Below are 18755 nucleotides of genomic sequence, written 5' to 3' on the forward strand. Positions count from 1 at the left end.
TTTTCTTTTTCTTTTTTTTAAAACTTGGCTTTTTTCACTGTGATTTATTTTTAGTATATTTTTTTATTTGGACGGAAGTGAGATCTGAGATTTTTTTTTTTATGGAATCAAAGCTTTAGCCCTATTAAAAAAACATGATTGAAGGACTGCTGTGTGTTCATTTACGTCCTCTTTTTCATCTCTGCAGAGCGCCCCAGCTTTGTCCGTCGCCCGAGTAGTCAGGTAGTGTTAGTGGACCAAAGCGTAGAGTTCAGGTGTGAGGCCCGTGGCGATCCAGTTCCCACTGTCCGCTGGAGGAAAGATGATGGTGACCTGCCGAAAGGAAGGTATGACTCATCAACTGGTCCCCTTTCATCCCACAATACCTGCATAAGTCACACACTCCCTGTCTTTGTTTGATCCACCCTCGCTTTTGTCTTTGTCTGCAACCGTTTTTGTGTTTTTGACAACATGTGATATATGAGGACCTGTTTTAACCTAGGTATGAAATTCGTGAGGACCACACCCTGAAGATCCGTCGTCTGGTCTCTGCTGATGTGGGCTCCTACACATGTGTGGCAGAGAATATGGTGGGCAAGGCAGAGGCATCAGCTACGCTCACTGTCCACGGTAAGACAAAATACTCCTATAGTCCTACAGATATATTATTCATGGCCCCTTGGACAGCTATTCTGAATTCATTTCCATTTTGTGTTATTGTGCTGCCTGATTTAAATGCAGTTTAGCCCAGCTACGGTGCAATAATGGTCTTCAGCTTTAGCACCACATGGTCATCACTTTCAGCTATTCTCTCTCAATTAGCTGATTGATTTCTAATAAAACAAAACGCAAAAATCCATAACAGCTGTAGAGAGCACATGAGAGCTCGGCTGTAGTCGATTTCATTTGCCCTATACAAGTGGCATTACTCCGGAGGCCTGTCTTCCTTCACATTTTAAGACGTACAATAGTATTTGTGAAAATATGGAATATCTCAGTGCCTCCAGTGGCCGTCTCAACTGGATGTCTTATTAATACAGTTGGAATATAAAGCAGCTGGTCACAGAGTATGAACATTCAGAAAGAAACCATTCAGAGGAATTGGGGGCTGGGATCACCCCCCAAACCCTCCTGAGAATCAGAGGAACACAGAGACCATTTAACGGCAAACTAAGGGGGAATGCTGAGAGTCGGGTGAGACAAGACGGGAGGGAAGGAGGGGGGAGCTTAGTGGTGTTGGATGGAAGGGCATTGAGTATGTTGGTCATGGAGGTGCCTCACCAATGATGCAGAACAGGTTGGGATTTGGGGCTGGGGGCAATTGTGGTGAAAAGGATAGAGGGGGAGAAAGAATTCTCCAGTGAGGTCAGTCATATTAATGTCACTACCAGCAGTCTGCACAGCCGAGATTTAAGGAGACAAGGCAATTCTATTCCTCTGCCAACCCCCACATGTTAAAAAAAGATACTTCATCCTCACATGGCTACCCTTTGCAATTATTTCTTGCTTTTCTCCACAAGACAGCGATCTTCAGATTGGTCCGAGGAGCAAGATTAGGCACACCTGCCAATAAACCCGTCAATAAATCTACTTCTCTTATTGCCTTTTTTCATTATTTCTCTCTCCCTGATGAAAGCTTAGTTAATGAAAGGGAACAGCATTGATGCACCAGTTCAATAAGCTGTTCTCCTGAGCGAGGGTCATATTTGAAATTCTAAAACCTCTCCTGTCCTGAGTGGAAATTAAATGTCTTAACCTCGGGCCAGTTCCCTGCTGTGTGGAGAAGAAGAGAAGCAAAGCCCTGACCCTCTTTTCATACATTACTGTAAGCCCACATATTGTAAGAGTTAGAAAGGTGCAGAAAAACCTTAAACTGCAAAGAAAAACCACCTCCACAGAGTTAGAAACCAATTTTTTTTCCAAGTGTAACACCAGGTGAATAGCAGATAACTTAAATCATATGACTCCTTGAGCTAATGCAACGTTAAATCCAACGATGGCTGATGCCTAAACCCAAGTTCCTAGAATCATTTCCATTTATCCTTGAATTTCATGAGTTTTACTCAGACCAGGACATAAGGAGGCCATCGAGGTTGTGGCCACTGAGTAGTCCAGCTAATTAAAGACTAGCAGGCCACAGTCCCACGCCCGGAAATGACATGCTTCTAATTACAGATGTGGGCACAGGAATGGAAAGAAAAGCTGGGTAATTGTAGGTCTGAGCAGGCCAAAGTAGAGTAAACGATGTATAGGTAGTAAGATGCCGCTATAGTACTAAAGACAACAGTATTATGGGGGGCAGTCGTTTAGCCTGTGGGTTCAGTGGGCATTGCTGTTGCCCTGAATCAAAACTCAAAGTAGGGCAATATTGCTAAGCCTGAAAAGTAAAGGGGCACATAAGGCTGAAATGAAATTAATATAAATATTCTTTGAATTGAAGTTTTTCTTCTAAATGTGTGGTCATGTGTAAATGCATGATAAAACCAGTTTAATTAAAACTGGATTTAAAAAACAGTTCAATGTAGAAGTCATTTCCTACAATGCCATTATGAAATGTCTTTATCATTGAAGCTGATTGAGCAAAAAAATATTAGAACTATAGCGAGTCACGCAGTATTAAAGATACTGGCCTTCAAAGCTAATCTCTTTTAGAGCGGGACAGTTTCTGAGAAGAATGCTGTTCTGTATGGATGGGGAGATTTTCACACTTTCTGTGGTGAGATTGTCAGCGAACAATGACGACATTGTGAAAGTGGCGCCTGGGGCTATTTTTCTTTCAATGCGCTCTGCTCTCATTACTAACTTAATCAGTGAATTATTGTCTTACACATGTGTTTGTCAGTCTGTTACAGCTCCTCTGGTCTTATAAATATGTCAAGTAAAATATCCTTTTGATTGATGGAAGAAACACAGAATTGGCCAAGTCACCAGCTCTATTTATACATTGATTGTAAAATAGCTAATCTAAGCCACGTGAGAATGTAGTCCTGAGATGGTTTGTTCAGCTATTCATTAAGTTATGAGAATACAAAATCTATAAGGTTTAAGAATTAGAAAAAAAACACACTACAGTGGGCATGGGGAAAATGTTTATGCAGTATGTTTGTTAATTAGTTTGCTAGTGAATGGCAGAGGAATTTAAACATTGTTTCACATTGTAGTGCACAGAATTTTAAAAAAGTTGATGTGTTATTTTTTCTCAGCTGGTTAAGTTTGTCCTTAGCCGTGATTTATGTGCAGAAAGGTCTTGAATGCAATGGTGGTCCCCAGAGCAGCGCTGCTAATAACCCATGTAAAGGGTCTGGAAGGAGACTTGGAACTGGTGCCAAAACAGAGTGAATGAGAGGAACTTTCCCGCCGGCTTTGTGTGTGCAGTTAGAGTTATAATAACCAAAACCTGTGATAATAAATATTTGCCTGTTGTTGTGAGATCTTCACTTCGGCTCATGTACAGAATACAAAATCTCAGCGAGGGACAGAATAAAGTATGATGTACATCTCCCAGTGGGAGCTGCTATTAATCAGGCCAAATCCTCTGCATGCAGCCTGAGTCTTGTGTTGACGACAGGCCCACTGAACAGCAGCCTCGATCAAACTCCTATAAATATCTCTGCTGTGGTCTTTGGTACATAGTCTGCCTCCTATTGGGCTGGATGCCACAGTGCTCGGTGTTTTCCTCGGCCACTCTGATCAGCTCATCGATAGACTAACCTCTGCCCTGTGAGCCAGAAGAAAGCTCACAACAAAGTAGCCAGGTCAGGTTTAAAGATCTCCTCTCCCACCAGGTCCACAATTGTGATCACAGCAGCATGGGAGAGGTAGGGTTACCTAATTAAAGGCTTAGACACACATGAATGGGTGTGAGGAAGCGTTGCAAGGTGAAGGGGGTGTTGTGTATGTTCACATGACTGTGTGTTCCTGGAGCATCTCACACATGGATAGTGCTGAGCATCTTCTAGGTTTGTTTGATGTGCGTGCTATTTGCATTTTAAAGGCCAGCGATAGGCAGGGGGAGGAGGAAGAGGTTGGTCATTACTCTGACTGACAGCGTTTATGTTTCCGAGGGAGCTGTTGAAGCAGACAGATTAGATAAGGTGAGTGATTGGCTGGGGGAGATTTATGACCGGAGAGTGACAGTTAACATTCACCTTGTGTTTTTATAGTCCCGGGGTACATTTGCAAGGCTACATTTAAGAGACTGTGGTGTAGCCATTCCTAAGGGTGCTCTAAACCTCATTAAGGGTGTAGGGATGTTCACCTTCACACAACACCTGGAACAAGAGGAAAAAGGATAAACAAAGCTTGATGTTGCTGAGCATAAAACATCTGGTCTGTGTGCTTCATATCGCTGTGCCTTTTTATTTCACTTAGTCTGCCATTTTTCCTGTCCTTGAACACCTTCCCAAATTAAAATCACATTGAATCAGATGCATTTCAATGCCTTTCTGACTCATTCACAGGAATTATTCTTTGCTGCATGTTATCGTGTGGTCCCAAGGGTTTGAGTGAAGTATGAAATATGACATGTTTTACTGATGATGGCATGATTATTTGTACATGTGGACATCACATTGTGTTCCTTGTCTCTCCTCTTTGTGTCATGCTGTTTAATATTTATTTATTCATCTTTGGGTTTTTGTTGTGTTTTTGTTTCCTTTTTAGTTGTGTCTGGTAAGTTGAAATGTCACCCGTCACCTATTCACCGCCCTGACAGAGACAGGAAGCTGTCACAAGCCCCCTCCATTCTCCTCACATCACCTCTCCACCATCCAATCAGCAATCATGTTTCAGTTGTCACGGGCAACAGTGGCAAAAGGACATTAATGGGTAAAAAAAAAAAAAAAGTACACTCAGCTTGGGCCTCCAAGGTAAAGCTGCACCATTTCATTCTATTATTTTCCCCTTTTATGCATTACCAAACCCCATCTTATTCATGGACAAATTATTTCTGTATTTCAAGTGACAGTTTTCAGATTGCTTTTCTTATGTATTATACAGCCACTGTGTAAAAAAGATGAAAATGTGTGCAGAGTTGTATCATTTGAGGGCATATCCACAGCGCTTTTGATATTAAAAGCGTAAACTGGGCTGCCTCTCGACCTCTACATGCAGGTTATTTGTCCTCACAGACCGAGACTAGTGTCACCATGTGACATTGGTCTGTGTCACCACACTTTGTCTAAGATGGACTTTGTCATTAACATGCATGGATATGGCATTGTGGTTGAGGTCTGCACTACTGGAGGGTGTCAGCACGGACAGATGGCTTAAATTTATTCCCCATTTCCATGTAAATTTTAATGGTCCATGCCCTTGCCCATGCAAATGAGGGGCACAGGAGTGAGCCTTGTTTTTTCTATTCATTACAGCAATAATATGCTTGCATTTTTGCATTTGATCAGCATACTGTTTGATCTGCTGTGCACACATCATGCAAAGTTTTAAAAACGAGCCGGATTCAATAACAGATTAAATACAAGAACATTGGCCTGCAGTTACATTTCCTTTGTCTTTTATTCATAGAACTGATGATAAATGTAATAGGCAGTAGTGTGTTTGTCTATTCATTGGCTAACCATTTTCATGGCTGTCCTCCAGTACCGCCAGCATTTGTGGTAAGACCGAAGAACCAGGTGGTTGGAGTTGGCAGAACTGTCACCTTCCAGTGTGAGGCCACTGGAAACCCACAACCGGCCATTTTCTGGCAGCGGGAAGGTAGTCAGGTAAATAAAATAAACTGCAGTAAAAGTTTTCATCTCAAAATTCATTCCAAGGTTTGTAAATAACTATTTGTAAGCTTATTTCACATGCTTGGCTATCACTTTAGAATGAAATCTTCCATCTGTCCAGTTGATTTGCTCCAAGCAAATACAAAAATGGTGACCACATGTAATCCTTTTTCATCCTTTCTAGAACCTGCTGTTCTCCTACCAACCTCCTCAACCCTCCAGTCGATTTTCAGTGTCTCAGACTGGGGATCTGACCATCACTGATGCTGTGCGCTCAGACGGGGGATACTACAGCTGCCAGGCCCTCAACATTGCTGGCAGTGTGATCACCAAGGCTCTGCTAGAGGTCACAGATGGTAGGCAAACTTCTTTTAAACACCCTTTTTGCATATAACAAAGCCTGAGAGAGAATTAGGAACACTAGAAATTTAGAGGAATACTTCGGATAATACTTCGGAATTTCAGATAATCTTTGGTTCATTGGTATAATGCTGTTCAAATGTAATGCTGTGGCTTTGCTTCAGAGCATATTAATATCCAAAGTGAGGTTTGTGAGGTCTGGTCTGGCCAGTTCGTTGTGTTCCTGTCAGAGGTAGAGACTCTCTGGTGCCTGTGCACCCAGACCGTGGCGCAGTACTTGGCTTCACTGGCTTCACACTGGCTAATGTCTCCTTCAGTATTCCATGGCTGGCTTGCTGCTGTCTACTGTTGGAAGACTGTAGCCATGTGGTGAGGTCTGGATTGGGTCCTCTAATTACCCTTCTAGCCAATCCCTGACAAGCCTGGTGAACTAACCTTGGCTTCACTTCCACCATTCCCACAGTAATCTGGGCAGCTATTAGTTTGTCTATGACACACCTAGATTCATCCCTTCATTTAACAAATGTCCTTCTTCATTTAAGACCTACAATGGCGTGCTCCAAATCTACGTCCTCCTCTCTCTCTCATTCTGTCGTGCTCTCTGGATAATAATAACAGTTATTAAAGTGAGCAGGCCGCTCTGAGGCCACCACTTCTCCGCAGGCAGATTTGGTAATTACAGGTCATGCTGACAGTGTTTTAGTAATTGCACCATCCCCGGCACAAAAGCAAAGACAAAGCAGCCCACAGATTACACCACAGCATGGTTCTGAAGATCTACGCACACATACATACATCATTATGTGTTGCTTTTACACTCTGTTAGATATTAATTTGAGTTCTCCTCACTGAATGCAACTTGCTAGTAAATCAGTGGGGCTGACAGCAGTGGTCATCAATAGCGCTATGAATAATAATGATAATCAGGGGGAGGCAGAAAACCTATAGTAGGAATATGATGAATCACAAACGGCAGAAATTATTTAAAGTCTTCCGCCGTTTTCTGTGCATTACATCCTTTTTCTGTCAAACACACGCTTTTACTCTGTGTCTTTGTTTGATTTGTGTTGAACACCCGGGGTTCACAGGCTGTGAGACAGGGAGGAGTTTAAACATCCTCATGCTAATACCTTTGTCTGTTCTGGCTAGATGTGTTTTTTTTAAGCCTTTTTTCCCTGTTTGGTGTTTTATGGCAGGGGGATGGGCCAGGGAATTGTTGGCTGCAAGCGTTTTTATGTATACTGCTAGTCGTCTGGTGGATCTGCAGCGAGAGGACTGAAGTATCTGAGCCGCTTTCATTTTAATTACACTGTTTTTATTTGGCTAAGTTGGACTCCTGCTGTTGAATGATTAGAAAATTGCTTCCAGTTCTTAAAATTGAATTTAATTCCTCTCCTGCTACCCTTGCAGTTTTCCCATTCTTTCATTGTTACAAGGTTGTTTACCCAATTCTCACCGTTCTATACCTTTTGTGTGTTTACTCCCACAAGCTGGATATAACTGACTGAATCCTGTCTTTTCTTTCCCCGCTACACCACATGAAACCTTCACAGATTTGCGCTATCCACATAATTGCCCATTTTCTTTCCTGCTTCCACAGTTGTGTCAGACCGCCCGCCACCAGTCATCCGCCAAGGCCCAACCAATCAGACGGTGGCTGTGGATGGCACGGTTGTTCTTAACTGTGTGACATCTGGTAACCCTACACCCACCATCCTGTGGAGGAAGGACGGCGTCTTAGTGTCCACACATGACTCCAGGGTCAAGCAGCTGGACACAGGTGCACTGCAGATACGCTATGCAAAGGTGAGACAGGTTTAAAAAAAAAAAAAAGTCAGTTTTTAATGTCAAGCAAAGTTAAAGGACAGCGTAGTACCCACTGCTGTTCATAATTTCACTCAAAATCTGCTAACTTGCCATGTATTTATATACACTATATATAATACATGATTTCAATCAATTTAAAATAGACTTCAAGGCTGCCCATATCACATGCATAATGTGCTTGGCAAACCCCTGCTGGTTGGTAAATAAAGCATGTGTTGCCTGCCAGCAGCCAACCCTCAGCAGGCTGTCAGTCAGTTGCCGCAGATCTGAAATGGAGTCTGTGAAGTTGAACAGTCTGTAGTTCTTGTCAGTCAGCAGGCGCTGTGGGCTGCGTGTGTGCGTGCGCACACGTCTATGTGTCATGGCAAGCTGTGTGATGCTGAACACACTTATAGGTAGAGACAAGGAGGGGGTAACGACGTGTCTTCCAGATGGAGGCGTCACAGGGTCGGAGGTCACGTCATTTTGCGGCGCTCTGATGAATGCCGGCACGTCTTGTGGTGACAAGATTGCAGTGCGACTGGGCCGCCAGGCAGGAAAAGAGATGCATTTGAACCCTTCCCTTGCTGTAGAAGAGTAAACTCTGCAGGCACTTTACATTAATGAACTTGTCATTTATACCAGAACATATTTTAATGAAGATGTTTTTGATGTGTGGGGTAATATATTTTATTCATATTGATTTGCAGGTTACTGTTTTAATGAATTTTCTTCCTATTTGGGTGGGGGAAAAGTATCTACAGAGGTCGACAGGATATGTTTATACTTCATGATTCAAACATTTATCTTTTTCATTTTTTTTCTGTTTTACTCTGTCTAAACATAAGCAGAATAGTATCAATCACTAACAAACCGTAACAGAGTTATTAGTATTAAGCAGAGGCAGAGACTGCAGCTGACAGAACAGACAGTTTTAAAAATGTACCTTTTTTTAATCTGTGCCATCATGTTTATGTTTCATGTTTGGCTTATTAGCATGCCATTGAGCTGAACATCTTAGAAACTTGTCAACAAATTTCAGTTAAATTAGGAGGAAATTCAGGCTACAAGCCAAGAAATTCTGATTTGTTTTTGGTTGGATCCAGATCCAGATGTCCGGAACTTTGACTTTATTTTTTAAAGAGAACATGTGTTTCTTCAGTTTTTCTTAAATTGCTGCATTTTAAGTGAAAGAAATCTTTCCCCTGAATCTAATGCATTAATAGAATTTTATTAAAATTGTATTTTTATTCAAAACAAACTAGTCAGAAAGAAAGACAAATAAGCCCTTTTCCAGTTATGCCCAGTTCCACAAATATACTAAATTACCCATTTGCTGCACAATGGTTCACATTTTCCAAAATGCAAGTGAACCTTGTCTTTGTCTGGCAAAGTTACAGTACATCTACAAGTACATGAATCATGAATCAAGGTTTAAACATATACCACATGTGTTGCACAGAGCAGTCACTTTCATGTTTGGTATTCAGGTGGATGGCAAGGGGAGAAAAGGTCTCCAATTAGTGTATGATCCTGTGAAAATCTTTTCCATTTGACTAGGTATGCTCTGCCACTTTTGGCCTTTCCAGCTGCTTTCCCCCAGTTTCTGCTCAAAAGGAGATGATATTGAGATTATCAGGCAATGACAGCTGCCTGCTACAGACTCCTTCAGCATGTCAATAAGCAAAAGCAATGATGGTAGGGTGAAGATAACAAGAGGCAGAGCCCAGTTCAGGAAACCGTGGGACACATTTAAATAATTTCCATTTAAACAAATATCCTCCCCTCTCCTCCTCCTCTTTCAGCTCAGTGACACTGGCACCTACACCTGCACTGCCTCCACACCCAGTGGAGAGGCCTCTTGGAAAGCCTATTTAGAGGTCCAAGGTAAGCCTAACCACTTTACTAACAAATGTATTCTTTTTTTCTCGTTTATTTTGGTGATTGTGTTTGTTTAAACTGAAGGAGAACAAGAGACATAAGCCTTGGAGATGTTCCACATTCCCCTGGTTTTGGAAAACAGCAGCAGACTATGTTTTCCTTATTATTTGCCTTTCTCTGTTCTGCATTTAGAATCTGGGGCCCCATTCCAGCCAAACAGACCTACTGACCCAAACCTGATCCCCAGCGCTCCTTCCAAACCTGAGGTCACTGATGTTACCCGTAGCTCTGTCACGCTTTCCTGGAAACCTAACCTTAATGCTGGAGCCACGCCCACTTCCTATATCATAGAAGCCTTCAGGTAATGCTTGGCCATGAACAAACTAATAACTGGAGGGCTTCATTGAAAGCTTTTTAAATCTTAATTCTCTTTGTGGTGTGTCCACAGTCATGCATCAGGAAGCAGCTGGCAGACCTTGGCAGAGCATGTGAAAACTGAGTCATTTGTACTGAAGGGCTTGAAGCCCAGTGCAGTCTACCTCTTCTTAGTACGGGCAGCCAATGCCTACGGGCTGAGCGATCCCAGTCCAATCACTGATGCTGTGAAAACACAAGGTGAGAACTATATAATAACTTCTTATTGATGTAAATTTAAAAATATAATAATGTCACATTTGGAGTTTTCAAACATGACCACTATTTTTCATTTATGTTCGCCTCCACACAGATATCCCTCCCACCAGTCAGGGTGTGGACCATCGTCAGATTCAGAGGGAGCTAGGAGATGCGGTCATCCACCTGCACAACCCCACTATTCTCTCCTCCTCATCTGTCAGGGTTCAGTGGACAGTGAGTATAATTTTAGCAATGAATGGACTGTTGTCGTTTGTTTTTTCTCAGGATCAGATTGCAGAGTGGATTGTTGGTATAGCTCGTCACTAGAGCTTCAAGGTTAGTTTAGTTATAGGCCTATGGTCAATTTGTCAGACCACTCAGCCGAGCAGATGTACTAACATCCTAGCATCGTACAGAGAAAGGACACTGCAGAAAGCAGCCTGGAACACAGTCCAAGTTTTCTTAGTGTCCATCTGGCATCAGTCTGAACTGGTCAGCTGGCCAGAAACCAAAGATTTGCAGCTCTGTCTATAGCGGACCACTCATCCACCCAAAAGCTAGACTTCAGAGCACAACCTCTTGCAACAGGCCATGTAGTGCTATATAGCAGTGTGTGCCATGCCAGACTGTGCCATCTAAGATTGAAAACACTTGACGGCTGTTAAAATAATACGAGTGAGAAGGAAGAAGCTGCCAACTCATGCTCTAAAGTAGAAATTGCTTACAGATGTTAAAATGGATAGGTGGGTGAGGAAGAAGTAGAAACGGCAGCTCGTGGTGATTTTTCTTTGCTGGTACAAGCTAAATAACAAGTACCAATGTCCTTCTGTAACTGATCTGATAAATGTATCTTTTTGGAAAAATGCAAATACATTTTTGCGCTCCACCAATTTCCTTGCATAGTAGATATTAGACCATAGGATGGGGGTCACCAAGGGGTAAAAACAATCCCAGTTCTGTCTTTTGACACAAGGCCACCCCAGCATTCCCAGGTATTATGAAGTGCCATAGTGAGTGATAAATGGGGCTGAGGAAACGTAAAAAGGATACTGACATGTCAGGACTGATTTAAACCATTACTGCCCAGTTGCTCTGTCTCGCTGGAATGTTCCAGTAAAAGACATGACAGGAGGGAGCACCACAACTTCCTTGTTTTGTGGGGTTAAATCTATTCTCAATGTGCAGTTTCTTGGTTTTACATTTTCCTTTGTGTTGTGGTAAATGCTTGCACAGTTTTCAGCTTAATGAAGACCACCTGAGCCAGCAGCATATTTTATGGGGGAGGGATAAAGAAATCACTAAAATCTTTACAAGCCAGTGCTGCCTGCACTTCCACAGGGACTCGTAGGGATATTAGCATACTGGTTAGCAGTTATTCTTTTCTTTAACCATGTTGGAAGCAACATTAATTATCACTAGATTAAAAAAAATTGTCTTTATTTAGCTGCACAGTTTTTTTGTTTGTTTGTTTGTATTTTTATTTGGGTTTTTTTACTACTACTTCCTGTATAAAGGTGCACTTTTTATTCTCTTTCCTGACTTTAGCAGTCAGTAGAGAGCAGGACAGGATGAGACAGGCAGTTCTGAGAGTCTGGGTCCTATTTAAGCAGCTCCAGACTTGGAGGAACCTTTGGCCAATGACCTCATAGTGTGGTTTGCACAAATCACTGCTGCTCCAAATGGCGCATAGACAGACTTTCGAAAGGAGAAATGTAGAAGATGGGGATGGATAAACAGAGGGGTGATGTGATGAGTTAGCACCCCATTCCATCTGCGTCTGGCATATCGGTTGCATGAATCCACGGCTGTCCAGTGATGCTACAGTTTATTACGCTGCCGTATCATTTTCCACTGTTACTTGTGACATGCATGATCCAGTTAAGCTGACACCACCTTTGCCTCTGTTCCTGTTGCGTTCACTAGGTGGAGCAGCAGTCACAGTACATCCAGGGCTACAAGGTGATGTACAGGCCTTCACCAGAGGGGCAACAGAGGAGTGAATGGGCCGTGTTTGAGGTGCGAACCCCTGGGGAGGGCAGCGCCGTCGTGCCGCACCTTCGGAAGGGCGTCACATACGAATTCAAAGTCCGCCCCTTCTTCAATGAATTCCAGGGAACAGACAGTGATGTCAAAATTGGCAAGACGCTGGAGGAAGGTGGGGAGGGTGTGAATGTGTACGGCTGTGCGCGAGAGTTCTTCAGTGCTTGCATGTGTGCATGCATGTTTTCATGTTTACACCGTTTTATATGCACAGCTTGCATGTGTGAGAGAATACAACAGCTGCTGGCAGGCAGGATTATGTTATCGTTAACTGTGTCGTATTCACGCATGCTTGGGTATGGCGAGCAATATACAACACTCCAGTGCAAGTGTTATACTCATTTTTCATAAGGGTGTGGTTGTGGCAGACTTGTGAGGTTTGGTTTAAACCCAACTGCAAATTTTAATTTGTAGTGCAGAGTGTTTACTGGAGTGCGTGCGTTTTTGTGTGTTGCATGTGTGGGAGTGTTTTGATCTTTTTCTGCTGGATTCTCCTTTTGTTTCCAATTGTGTTGATAATTGTTTCTGGAGTTCTAAACATAACGTTTGTTTTCTCATAAGCAGCAAAATGTCTGTTTGTAGCACTCACGCACACTGTGACTTTTCTTTTTTGTGTGCTTAATTACCATCACAGGTTGGCGCTCACACAGCAGCATATGCCCCGGCACTATAACTGTCTGAGTAAACAGTTGTTTGCTTTTACCCAAAAAACACTTACATTTAGCAAAGTGATGTTTCAGATTAAAAAAATCATAAATTTGATAATTAGTCATTTGCTCCCACATAAGCTTTAGTCACTCACAGAAGAAATTCTGACAGCTAAATTGCACAGAGAAAGCAGGGAGAGACTGTAGGCACTTAGGCTTTATTTTCCCTATCATATATGAACATTTTTTTTTCTTTTGTCTACCTCCCCAGCCCCCAGTGCCCCTCCTCGTAAGGTTACAGTGACAGAGAGTGGGGACAATGGGACTGCCATCATCGTCTCCTGGCAACCCCCTCCAGAAGAGGAGCAGAATGGGGTGGTCCAGGAGTACAAGGTAACAAGGAAGAAAAAAAAACCAAACAGCCAGCAGTTACCTCAGGTCTGAGCAAGTGGGACTGTTCAGAAAGAGACACAAAGGAGACAAAACAGAGGTGCAGATGCTCAGATAAAAGAATAAGAGAGAAAGAGACAATACATAGACATGGAAAGGTAATGAATTCCTAGATGAGGCATACCTTTGTACACCTCTCAGTGTCTGCTGACAAAAGCTCAGAGGCTTTCCAGAAGTTGGAAAGCTAGTGGAAACAGTTGTGAAACAGTGCCATCTGGTGGAGGTGGTAAATTCACACATCTTGTGGCATTTCAAAAGTGAATTAGTAGTAAAAATCTATCAGTGTTGTATATTTTTCCCCAAAATGTTATTAACTTTTATTATTTGCTGGGCTGTAGTGAGGCTTTAAGCTGTGATTACAGATGTGTGTGTGTGCAGTAAAGATGAAATGTTATTTTTTTTAGGAGTTCAAGGCAAATTGTGTATTTTATAATATTTGATTGTAGTGAATTAATGAAAATAAGAAGTTTCCCTTGAAGAACACACTACTTGCCTTTATTGCCTGCTGTCAATAAAGATGTAGTAGAGACATCAGTGTAGTGTGTGTATAAGAATGAGAGTAAACTTTTGACAAAAGACCTCAGTATCTTCCTTTCTGTAACAACTCTATTAGTCCCCTGCCCTACCTCTTTACCAGATAATATTCACACATTAACAATGGCCAATATAGGACGGCACTCTCCTGTCATACATTATGCTGTGGAAGTCCTTTATTTTAATTGGAAAGCCTTTATGAGTCACAAGAAATATAGGTGAGTGGCAAAAAGGGAGATGAGGTAGAGCCTGTGAAAAAGTTAAGCCACTGTTAATTTCCCAGGTAAATGTTTTCTGCTGATAGACTTTAGAGTAATTTCATGGTTTTTAAGTACAGTTCGAGAGTGTTCCCTGCTCATTACTGAGCTCAGTCCCCAGCGGCACTGCTTCTCACCACAATTTTTAAGATGCACAGGAAATTTCAAGCCTTTGTAGTTTTCATCACAGAGTGCAAAAACACACACGCTGGATGAAGTGAGCATATTAACACAGTTAACTGGTGGAAGGAGGTGAGGGGTAAAGAAAACAGACTGCCAGAGGTACAGGATGTAGATGTCTCTGAGTCCTAATCCCAGGTTAAAGTATACTTCTGTGACCCTGTTGGAGTTTGTCTGTGAGACAGCCATCCTTCTAGGGACTCGCAGCTTCTGCTAAAATTGGGTTATGGAGATGATTACTGTTTTTAATTGGTTTGAGAATGCTCCATGATATGTTATGACTACCTCAAGTAATAATAAGCCTGTGTTGAGCATATTCTGTAAAACGTTATAAGTTATAACATATTTTCCTACCTCAGAGATGAAACACAATACCCACATTGTGCTTAAATGGCCCCAGCCTATTATAAGAGCACAAGACCAGTGGCAGCTACCAAACTAAATGTTCTCACGAAACGCTCATAACATGGCCTCAATCTCCACTTCATCTTTGTCTCTGTTATGGCAGATTTGGTGCTTGGGGAATGAGACTAGGTACCACATCAACCGTACAGTTGATGGCTCAACCTTCTCCGTGCTGATTCCCAGTCTGGCCCCGGGGATCCGCTACAGTGTGGAGGTAGCAGCCAGCACTGGTGCAGGTCCAGGGGTCAAGAGTGATGTCACTTTCTTTCAGCTCGGTGAGTAGAAACAACTGTTGGTTCTCTCCCCTCTTTTCCTGTTTTAAAAACATTACTTCAGTGCCTTTGTCTTCTGCCAATCCTCACAACTGAGTGAAGCCCAAATATTTGACAAATAATTATGGCATTAATCCAGACATCTTAAATTAAGAGCTTTAGAGAAAAAGGACTTAATGCCAAGTAAACAGACAGTTATGTAATACCCTTCTTTATGGGAACAGCCATGTGCAAGCCTCTGCCTGTCTTCTCTTTTTACATCATACGCGATGTTTTAAAACTATAATTGGAGTGATTATTGTTAGAAAAACATCATCAAACCTGCCACACAGGAGTCTGATGAGTCTGAATGACAGGGGGTCTTATACAGCTTTTGCATAGTCTGAAATAGCTTTAGTTTACAGTAGCTGGCAGTACGATTAACACAGGCACATTAAATTCCTGTGTGGCAGAGCTGTTGAGCTGACTGCCGCACCCTGCTCCATTCTCCAGTCAAGGATGCAATGTTTTCTGCCTCTGCTTCGCTTCAGACAACAAAGGCAATAATGAATCCTGCACTCCGGGCTCAGACATGACATGTTATTAATGCTAAGACACACAGCGGAGCCTGCTTCAGAGGCCAGTTGTTGTAATTTACTTATTGTTTTTTGTTCTTTTAGTCTAGATGGACAAATATTTGGAGATATTTTGTCAGTTTTTATTCCCCAAAGCTCTGAGCTGGCCTACTCGGGAGAGATGGAAAACACATGAATAGCAGGATGAGGCAGAGAGAGAAAGAGCTCCATCTGGTTTCAAATGTGTGATTGAGTGGGCTGGGATGGGCATGAAGAAGCATTGGCTGTGACTGATACAATTTATCTCACTTGAAGAGTTCCTGTGGTGATTGTTGCCATGTTCCAACACTGCACTGGAACAATGTGCCTCGGGGACCAGCGCTTCACCCAAATGCATTTGTCACACTCAGAGCTTGTATGCGTCATCCCGGCCTAGATACCTGTACAGTCCCTTGTGGGCTGCTTAGTCACATTGGCATGCTCCGTTCCCTCGGCCAGACAGAGCCACAAATTGAGAAGACGGCAAAGTAAGAAGGGATGCAGCCAAAAGGAGACGTAGCCTCAGTGCCTGAGAAAAAGAAAGATACGGAAGGGGTAAAGGCAGCAAGCTGGTTTCTTTTGGGAAGTGTTTTCGCTTCTGGCTAAGAGTGCCAGTTGAGAAGAGTGGCTACAACATGAAAGACGCGAGAAAAAGAGATGAAGACAAAGTAACGAGAACATGAAGAAATTTCAGAGTGACAGGGGTTGGGGCAAGTCAAAGAAATCTTTCATGTGTCACGTATGAGGGAGAATAGACAGATGAGAAAAACAGACCGAGAGCAGGTTGTTGTTGTGAGCAGCTATACAGCCAGCATCTTTGCAGCAGCGCATTTCACAGTGAAACCGGCTTCAAGGCATTCACACCTCAGTTTTTCCACAGATGTGCCCCGGTTTGCTAATTACTGTGGTGTCTGTGTTTGAGCTTGATCTCTTTGGATTTATTTATATGATTATGATACCACTATTGCTCGGTGTGAATGATGTCTCTCTGTTTTCCTAGCCGCTTCCATCAGGCTGTTATACTGCGCAGGCTCTGTTTGAATGTCTCTGGTTGCTTTTATATGCTCACCTGCTATTGTTGACTGGGATTTGCAATGAAAGCCTTTTGAATTATAGAAACAACTCCTTTTCCACAACAATCCCAGCCTCATACATACCTGCTGAGATGAAGAATCTTTTTATGTACCAGGAGAAAGAATATCCCTATTTATGTATTGTGCAGGCTCCATTTATTTTAAATGTATTTCTCTATTTCAGGCTTTTTCCACTTGGTTTAGTTTCAGCTTTGAATAATGTTGTTTTCATATTCCCAACTCGCATTATTTCACTTGTCCCATCCAAAATTTGCAAGACAAAATATATTGCTTCTTCAATCATTTCTACTTTGTGGCTGCCAGTTTTAGCACTGCCACATGGCTGAAATGCAGCAGCCTGGGTTCAAGCCCCACCACACACTTTCACTGCTTTTCTGTCTACTACTATGCTGTCTAATAATCGCAAAAAGCACAAAAAAAAATTTTCTACTTTGTTCTCACTGTTCTAGATGCTTCTGGGCGAATGACAGACACAGTGAACCAGGAGAACCCCCTGTCCCAGCAGATCTCAGATGTGGTCAAACAGCCAGCATTTATAGCAGGCATAGGAGCTGCTTGTTGGATTATCCTCATGGTCTTCAGCATCTGGTTGTACAGACACCGAAAGAAGCGGAATGGCCTGTCCAGCAGCTATGCAGGTATACGCAAAGGTCAGTACACGAGTGTAACAAATTCAACAGTCACCGAAACATCAACTTGAATTTCAAATTCAAGGCGCCGGTTTACTTCAGTGAGGTTTTCTCACTGCATTTAGTGAGCGAGTGCGACGCAATTCGGTCTTCCCCATCGTCTTTCCCTTAAATGACGCCAACCTACCTCACATTCTCTCTGTCAAACGCAGAAAGATATCTTTGTAGAGCAGCGCTGGAGGTGAAGTCTTACTGAAAGTATTCTCCCGTAGAGTACTTTAAGATGCAGTGTGAGCTCCCGCTGAGAGTACTGCATAAACACCTCTTTTGTTTTGTTTTCATACTTCTGTCACACTGTTTTTGCGGGAGTGTGTTAGGAGTGTTTGCAGTCAAGTGCATTACTCCCTTCTGACTGTGCTGGTAAAGGGATAATGTCTGGCTGTAATCTCGCTTTTTCAAGGACACATTTTCACGTGGTCAAAGTACTTTTGAGAGAGAGGCTTTCAGATACAGAGCAGCCAATTATTTCATTCTGGTTAATAAGGACCTCATACCTTTGTTTCAAAAACTCAAAGACTGTATTTCAAGGATGTTGGCATAGCCTCTGCCCAACTCATTCATTTTTTTTTTTACCCGACTTAAGTTAAAGTAATGAAGTTCATGACATCCCCAGCCTCTGCCCGCAATATTTAGAGTATAAAGAGAGCCATTAGCCCCTCTTTCAGAGTCTCATTTATGTGTTGGCTGACTTAATGTGTGGCCTTGGGCTGTGCAGCTGTTGCCTGTGAGTGCTACCTGCTACATCCTCACTTCCAGGTTTAGGTTTACTGCTGATTGCCAAGGTTAGAGAAGATGGACCCTTCAACCTTGATGCACACACAAACAATGATTTTAGCTGTAAATCTGTGGCTATCCGTGCTCTCAATTTACTCCAGCCACGATAAAAGTGGGAGCAGTGTCTCTCAAAGTAAAAGACACCTCAGCTAAGCTTATCCTGATCTCTGTGCACATTTACAAATACCTGTGGGGTCTGTAAGAGCTATTGTGTTTTTTTTGTTATGTCTTAGATTACAGGGAAAACAAAGTGAAGACCAATATTTAATGAATGCAGTCATGATCTGAGGTCAGGTAAGAGATGAGAAGACAGTGTAGGGTGGTAAGGTTACCTCATGTCCCGCTGTGAATCATATATGTTGACGTTTGCTCAAATTTGGAAGAAAAAAAAAAAAAGATGGAAGCTCTTTTGAAAACCAGGAGACAGACATACCTCCCCTTTTTCTCCCC

At 42.5% G+C, this 18755-nt stretch overlaps 1 long non-coding RNA gene across 7 annotated transcripts in view; it reads left to right on the forward strand.

Moving 5' to 3' along the window:
• The window catches only part of LOC102081077 (roundabout homolog 1), a 221376-nt gene that overhangs the window by 184795 nt on the left and 17826 nt on the right, over positions 1-18755 (forward strand). For 5 of the 7 annotated variants that reach the window (XR_002056403.2, XR_003213827.1, XR_002056405.2 and 2 more), the window contains 14 exons: positions 188-326; positions 482-609; positions 4642-4650; positions 5578-5702; positions 5893-6064; positions 7669-7874; positions 9680-9761; positions 9948-10116; positions 10204-10370; positions 10483-10604; positions 12294-12525; positions 13329-13450; positions 14987-15158; positions 17292-17492. This is a non-coding gene — a long non-coding RNA (roundabout homolog 1). The remainder of the gene's footprint in view (positions 1-187; positions 327-481; positions 610-4641; positions 4651-5577; positions 5703-5892; positions 6065-7668; positions 7875-9679; positions 9762-9947; positions 10117-10203; positions 10371-10482; positions 10605-12293; positions 12526-13328; positions 13451-14986; positions 15159-17291; positions 17493-18755) is intronic. The other 2 variants (XR_003213826.1, XR_003213825.1) reach the window with 2 other exon arrangements.

The sequence above is a fragment of the Oreochromis niloticus genome, linkage group LG14, assembly GCF_001858045.2.
Source record: "Oreochromis niloticus isolate F11D_XX linkage group LG14, O_niloticus_UMD_NMBU, whole genome shotgun sequence".
Classification (NCBI taxonomy): Eukaryota; Metazoa; Chordata; class Actinopteri; order Cichliformes; family Cichlidae; genus Oreochromis; species Oreochromis niloticus.